Below are 7,916 nucleotides of genomic sequence, written 5' to 3'. Positions count from 1 at the left end.
GGGCGTGGGAGGGGGGGAGCCTGGACGGCGCGCGCGGCGGCTGCAGGGCGACGTGAGGCCCGTGAGGTCCGTGCAGCGGCGGCGGCCGTTGGGAGGGGGGCGGGGGGCGGCGAGGCGTGAGGTGCGTGTGCTGCGGGCGCTGCGGGCGAGGGCGGCCGAGCAGGCGGCGCTTGGGGGCCGGGGGTCTGGCAGCCCCGCTGCTGTAGCCTCCTGAAAATGTGAACCGGCAGCCCCGCCACCGCCCCCTGTCAGTGTGCGCCGGTTCCCTCCGGGCCGGGGGTGTCAGTCAGAGACGGCAGTGTCTCGTCGCGGCCCTGGGCCGGGTGGGAGAGGTTGGTCAGTCGGCGGGAAAGAACGGGGGTAGGCAGCGCTCGTATCCCGCGCCTTAGGAACCCTGGGGGAGGAGAGGGTCAGTGCTGTGGTGAGGATCCTCACGAGCCCTGTGCCCAGGCAAATACTAAGCTTAGGAAGGGAACAACTATATTTTGTGGTGCTCGGCGTCCGAGAAACCTTTGTGCATGGATGCCAGTGTGATTTATTAGGTTTTATTAAAGCATTGGCTTAAAATCACGGTGGATCCTGCTAAAACATGTGTTGGAAACCGCATGCTCACGTACATGTTGGAAATAAAATGAACGTGTTGTTTCCCACAGGTTGATTCCAGTGATGAGGTATCTCACAGATGCTGCAAGGGGCTAATACTAACAGCTAGCTTTGCGCTTTTCTGGATGTTCTGGTAAGCGCCCATCTCTGTCAGCAACTTTCCTATCTGAAACATGACAACACATTCTTTATGGTGCATTTGCTGCATGGCTGCGTTGGGGCAGAAGCATATTTGGATGAGGTTTAGAGATGAAATAGTTGATTTCTTCTTAAAACAAACAGGATTCATAAATTTTCTCTAGTTGTAGCATAACTGAAGGATTGCCGAACAAAACAGCCCCAAGCATTAATTTCAGTATTGTCCATTGCTTGCTCTGGCTAACCTTTTTGGCTAAATATTGTTCAAATATTACATATATTCTTTCATGTTTTGCTTTGTTTTTAATAAAGATATGCTTCCCACCTAAGCCCCCCTCAGCTTTCCAGTAAAGCCATGAGGAGGTCTAGGCTAGACAGCTACAAATATATTTAGCAAAGCTCATCACGGAGCCATTATGCAGTTGGAAGCAAGCCTCAGCCAGTACTAGAAAGGCTAGATTCGAACATGAAAGGTTAAGAAAACAATTCCTCTGGAAAGACACATTATTGATTTAATTTTTCTGCAGACAGGCTGTGCATAGACAGGATATATCTGAAATGTAGAGGCCCAACGTGATGCTTTAATGTTTGAGAATGGACTAGATGATCTCTAAAGGTCCCTTCCAACCCCTACCATTCTATGATTCTATGATACCAGCCATGAAAAGTTTTGTGAAAAAAAACCCCTTGTTTTCTTAATTTCGATACTGCCACCTCCACACCTCCAGAAATGCATACAACGTAACTGTTCTATTTGTGGTTAATCCCATGCTATATTTTTTTCCTAAAGGAAAGATCCTCTTTACCTCCATCTGGAAAAAGCTGTGTTTCAGATGTCTTTTGTGAGGATGCTTTTTTATCTGCTCCTGTACTGAGTTTGGATGTCGGTTCTAAGTTTCTGAGTAATGTCACTTTTGCTTGCATCAGCTCAGAATTAATTGTGAAATATGCCTTACTCAATGTGCTGAGCACAGAGAACTGCATGGGTTTCTGCGTGAGCATGCTGTCATCGTTTGAGATGTAGGCAGGACATGCACAGGGTAAAGCTCTCCCCGTCATTCAAAGACAGGCCTGGCTGGTTCCCTTTATTCCCTCATGGTAAACCATTGGGTATTTCTGCCACTGCTGTTGAATTTACATCACACCTCTTCTGCCAGGTTTTGTGCAGCCTTAAAAGACCCCTTGAACTTGAGTGCAAAGCCTGCTCTTTCTATACTTAGACTATACTTAGACTGTTTTCCCTCCCAATTTGGAATGCAAAGAGGTAGAACTGAAAGCTGCACTGAAGCTGCCAGGAGCAGATTACTTTATGTCCTTTTTGTTTCTTTTTGGTTTTATGGGGAATAGGGGCAATGCACCCAAGGACTCACAATCCAGAGGCTGACTTTCATAGGGGTGGTTGCCTAAATGTATCCACAATCAACATCAAACACAGTGAATGTAAAGCACTATAAGAACTGTTCCATGGCAGAAGCCATGGACAGTATCTCTGTAAACTAGATGAAAAGAGTAAAGTAGAAGAAAAATCTGTCATTATTTGGGATTAGTTTAGTGCTACTGATTAGGAGATTTACAGCCCTGAACCCTTGAGGAAAAAAAAAACGGAGACATAAGAGTTCTGTACTTCAAAAACAGACCAGGGAGTTGTCCTTTTCTTCAGCAAGGATATCAGTGGTTTATGTAACAGCCTCATGGTCAACAGTTCTCATGGGCTTTGAGAGGTCCAAATTCAAGTTCCCTCTCTGCTTGCACTCAACCCTCGCATTGGGACCCTAATCGTTATGCATGCTCTTGCTTTCTCCTCTTTCCAGCTTTATTCTTCTTATTTTTTTATTATGCTCTACACAATGGGAGAGCTCAGCAAGAGGAAATGAGGATGAAGCACTCCTCTATCCCTTCCAAATCCCAGAAAAATTTACAGTTTGGCCGTATGCAAACTTGTTCCCTGTTCAGAGGCAGGAGACATGGATGTGAATCCCATGGGGATCAGTCCAGGCCGCTCCATGCTGGTTTTCTGCCCTTCACCAAAGGATTGTAGGTAAAACAACGGTAACACTTGCTTCATCCATGCTTTGAATCAACTGTCAGAGATTATGTAGGAGCTGATCTGCTAAATGTGCTATGCACACACTTGCTAGATAAAAGCCTTTCCAAGCAAAGCAGAGAGAAGAAACATAAGAAACTTCTATGTAAACACCTAAATGTTGGCATCTATTGATGCTTCAGAGGCTTCGGTATGATGTGACAGCAGCATGAGGTTCTTGCATGTTAAAAGTTTTTACTTCAGTGTCTATATCTCTTGTAGTTTTTGTGCTATATGCCTGCATTCTTTTGCAGAGCTGTGCAGTGTAGATATGAATTTACAGAGCAAGCCAGAGCAGTTTGTGAAAAAGCAAGTTCAGAGATTTTGAAGAATCTCTTAATTACCTGTAAGAACAAACAGTGGATGTTATTAAGAAATCAGCCACATCTTTGGCACTACAACTGTCATTTTCTTCTCACATCTTGTTCAGTAGTGTTATATTCAGTCAAATTTCAACATACTTGCTGCCTTATCCAGAAACTTGAGCATTTCTAGCAAGGATCTTAAGAGTTATGAGAATTACATAAATTAGTCTTTTATTAAATTATAATAAAAGTATGGAACATTTTGTAATAATATAACTTACACATATAAAATGCTATGATGATATGTCTATCCTCATAATGTATATATGAGTCACAGTTCCCCAGAGCTGTCTCTCTTCTGATGTTAAAATGGTTTGTTGAAGATTATTTAATTCTCCAAATATCCTGATTTTGCAAGCAGAGAGAGGTCAGTACCTTGCCCAAGGTCAGTGGGAATGCTTGATGTAACAGCTAGAAGTCCCGACTCCACAGCAGATGCTTTAGCCATGCCATCATGTCTTCACTGTATCTTGCCTGCTGATAACTTACATAACGAAGGGCTTAATGATGCAATTTCATGAGGTGCATAAGCAGTTCTGCTGAGGATCTAGGGTAGAAACACCATGAAGGGCTCTGAGTCCTAGCAGGGTCGCTGTCAGCCTTTGGCTGGGTTGGGTTTCTCCTCCTGTTAGCTGTTTTCTGAGAGGAGTCTGTTCACTCACCACTGAGCTGCCCGCCGTTTACTAGGTGCCAGGGAACACCCAAGCAAAGCTCTGCCAGTTCTGATGCTGACTGCTTTGAAGAACCCAGTGAAAGCTGGCTTCCTTAAAGCTTTGTACAATGTGAGCCAAGTTCCCAGAGAGGAACACGGAAAGAAACACGCCAGAGTGGTTAAACTTCTGCAAACAAAAGTTAGAGAACCGTGGCCTGGAAGGATCTTTGGGACCTTCAGGAAGAAGGGCTCCATTGCAACAGGAAATCAGTAGGTAGTCAACTAACCTGCAGGAAAAAGAGTTAATGGAGTCTCAATTAAGCAGCTATTGCTCATGTCATTAGGTTGACAAGTATCCAGGCTATTCAGAGAAGACTCAGAAATCCTCTTGCTTAGGACAGGCCCAAGCTGTTTCTCTGGCCACAATAAAATATACGTCACCATCCTTCTCTCACGTTCGCATAGCTAACCACAAAGCAAAAGCTGCTCTGGAAATGTTGCCCTCAGTCCTCCTTTTCCAAGCAACCTCTGAGGCTCAGATAAGTTGCATCTTGAGGGGTCTCACCTGTGTTCACTCATCTTCTTCAGGGCGGGAGGAACATCTTATCTGACTAGGTAGATTTATGGTGTGCCATCAACACGTTATAATAATACAGGGATGATGAACTGGAACAGCTCAAGTAGAAGTCACTGGACAGGTGGCTTGGTTTTAGTAGTTAACTTGTAGGTATTTCAAAACTTTGTCAGGTTTTGGTGACGCTGTTTGTACCATATGCTATTTACATGGCTTTATGGCCAAGAATGAGAGCAACAGCCTTGTAAAGAAATGAGATCTGTCTGACTCAGTCAGTGGTAGATGCACATCCAGTATCATCATAGGATCCAAATGATGAGCTATTTTTGTAATGCTTTGGGAGTGCTCTGATTCCCAAACAGTGTATTTTCATCCCAAAGCATTCAGGTGTTCTTTGTACTTATCCTTCCTTTCTCTCTCCCGTCACTGCAAAGGGACGGAGACAAGGCTCCATTTCAGTTAGTCAGTGAGCACTTAATTTTAAAATTATTTAGTGCTGTCAGAAGCAGACAGCATGGCAGTTCTTGAGACAAATGTTTTCTGTCCAAGAGGAAGTCAGAGTGCAGTGAGCAGGATGAGCATTACAGAGTTTCCATCCCCATTTTCCTTCTGGTGTGCCCAGCATGTAGCCTTGCTCTGCACAGCCAGAGAGTGCAGGGAATGCCAGCAGGGCTGCTGGAGGGCCCTGAGGCAGCCATCAGGTTCTATGGAGAAGGGAGGACTGCTGAAGGGCCACCTTGTCCCCCAGTTGGAAAAAAAAAAAGAGGGGAAAGAAGACACAAGAACCTTCTCGTTACTCCCTAAATTTTACCTTGCTGGGAAAACCACCTTCACAGGTGCCTCTTCATGCCCCTGCTCACACTGTTTATCTGTTCTCTGTCACCCAAGAGAGGAGCCACTTTCAGGAGGGAAGGGTGAAAGGGGTCAAACTACAGAGGTGACTTATTATCTCCTCAAGTATGCAGGGAAGAAACCAAAAGAGGTCTGAGAGGCCGGCATTGGTAGCTGTTACCTATCCAGAACAGACTGCAGTGTCTCTGGACAGGGTATTTGTGGTTTGTGCTATGTAGCTCTAGGGCATTGACTATACAGGACTGAACTTTAATAGGAGGTGGGTACCAGCTCACCAGTGCTGGGGTTATCTCTAATAATCATTTGGAGAAAAACAACATTGCAAATATGTTCTCACCAACTGAAAAATTACGTATATGTAGATGGATTTTTTTCCCTCTCTTTAGTTTATGAAAGAAAACAAAACTAGTTGTTAGTCTCTAGATGGGGTAGTAACAAGCCACAACAAGCCCAAGCTACAAACATGTTAATCACTGACAGAGGATTGCCAGACAAAATCGTGCAGTACGCCACGCATACACCGCCACACCATGCTTGGCTGTGGCTCATGCCACCCACTGCTCCCTCCAGCCCTTGCCTCATGGGTGCCGAGTGGGCACCGGGTGCTTTGGAAAATTGGAGACAAGCCCACGGGGTGGAGTATGTTGAGAGAAAGACAGTGCCAGGTGGAGAGGCTGCAGATAGAAGTATTAAATAGGAGAAAGTGATACCAGTCCCTGTCTTTGGATAGCATGTGGGGCAAGGACATGCACCTTGCCCCTGCCACCTTAGCAATTAATGTAGTGAAACTTTCACAATATCATGCTTGCCTGTTCAAATTCTGCTGCACAACAGTACTTTTTAAGGGTATTTTAAGGGAAGCTGTTTTGGATGAGATGAAGAGTGCAGCTGTCTGATTAGCAGCTGTGTGCCTCAAGAATCACTATTTCTGTTTCTCCCCGGATCTGTGAGATTCTGTTAAACATTATTCAGTCTGGAATTCGTCCTTATCTCTGGTCTTGACAAATCAGTTGTTTCTGCTCATTGTAAACTGCATTTGCTTGCACAGTTTGGCAAGTGCTTTGCCACCAGACTGATTATCTGTACCTCAATCGATCGTGCATAGGCAGAGTGGACAGATTCAGTTCTTTGTAGGTTCCAACCAGGATTCACTTTACAGATGATAACTGGCCAAGCCATTCACCCCCTGGGTAAGCATGGCAAATTAATTTTGAATGTAGGCAAACAGAAGCAAGTCCTTTGCCTGCCTTCAGCCATTCTAAAGAGCCTTTTACAAAGAACAGAAGGGTTATCTGGAGCAGTTTGTGCAGAGTTGTTCTAAACAGGAAGGCAAGCTGGAGCCAGAGAATGCAAGAGAAACAGGGCTATTTCTGAACACTTTACTGGAACTAAGAATTAATACTTGTCCTCATAGGTTGCCCTGCTGGCTAATGGTAAAACATGCTGCCAAACTCAACCATCACCCCCACCTTTTGGCACAGCTTTGCCATGCATCACGTAGCTGGAGAGCAATGAGCCACCTCACCCCAGACTGGAATCGTCCCCAAGACACCATGTTTTCTTTCACTGCCCTGAGAAACAGTCTTTATTCTGGCTTCCTGGCATCTTGCCTCGCTGTTCCAAAATGCAGCAAGGTGTGGGAGGGAGACAGGGAAAGCTGTGGTGTTTTTTGGAGTGACTGTGTGGCAAATAGACAAACTCATAAGCTCCATCCACTTGCCTGAAAGTGAGTCACAGACAGTCCTGACAATTTACATCTATCAGTCAGTCTAGGATGAAAAGCAGAATTTTTGCTACTTTTGGGTGCTGACAGACCCAGACTGCTTTGCTGGGGCTATGGTTCCAGTTGCTGAGGTGAGCTGAGAAGGCCTGCATCATCTGACCTCTAGTATCTACATCTGTGTCTGCAAACCTGGAGAGCAAGCGATCTGGGGCAGAACACCCTGACTGACATGTGTCTGGGTGCAGCCAAGAGGGAGACGCCAGCAGTTAATACCTCTGGAAGAAATGACTGATCAAGAGATGGTCCAGACATCCAGGTTAAGCCCTTATTTTGACCCTAAGCAAATTATTCAACTCCTATCTGTAAGACGGGGCTAATGGCACTCTGCTGTGCCATGGTGTTGAAGCACAACGCAGAAAGAAGTGCTCAGAAAGTCTCAATAGAAGCACGGCAGAGTAATTTCGACATGCTCTGTCACTGCACACAAGGAAAAGAGCTTACCTTTAGGCACAGCAGTGGCAAGAACCAGCAGTGCCGGTTCACCCTCCCATCAATTCCCAGACAATTCCAAGATTTCTAGCCTGGAGGAATCCAAAGAGGGAGCACAAAGATGTCCCTTTCATTCTGTAGTCCTACAGGATACAGTATGTAGCAAAGCCTGAACAATGACTCCATCCTGTGCCATCCACTCCATGGACATGAACAACTGTTGCTTCAGTTTAACTGGTGGACTGCTTTCAAAGCACAGGAAAACATGGCTCCTTTCCTAGCAGATGGATGTTCTCGCTGTTCTGCTCAGCAGCAGCACTTCTGTTTATTGACCACACCAAAAAAATGTGCAAGCACACAATGGTGGCAAAGAGGGTGACCTAACCCATCACATGCTAAGTACTTTTGGTATTGCTTTATGTCTCCTCCTAGCCTTC

This window comes from Colius striatus, chromosome 2 (genome assembly GCF_028858725.1).
Source record: "Colius striatus isolate bColStr4 chromosome 2, bColStr4.1.hap1, whole genome shotgun sequence".
NCBI classification, from domain to species: domain Eukaryota; kingdom Metazoa; phylum Chordata; class Aves; order Coliiformes; family Coliidae; genus Colius; species Colius striatus.
This window is presented reverse-complemented; position numbering follows the sequence as displayed.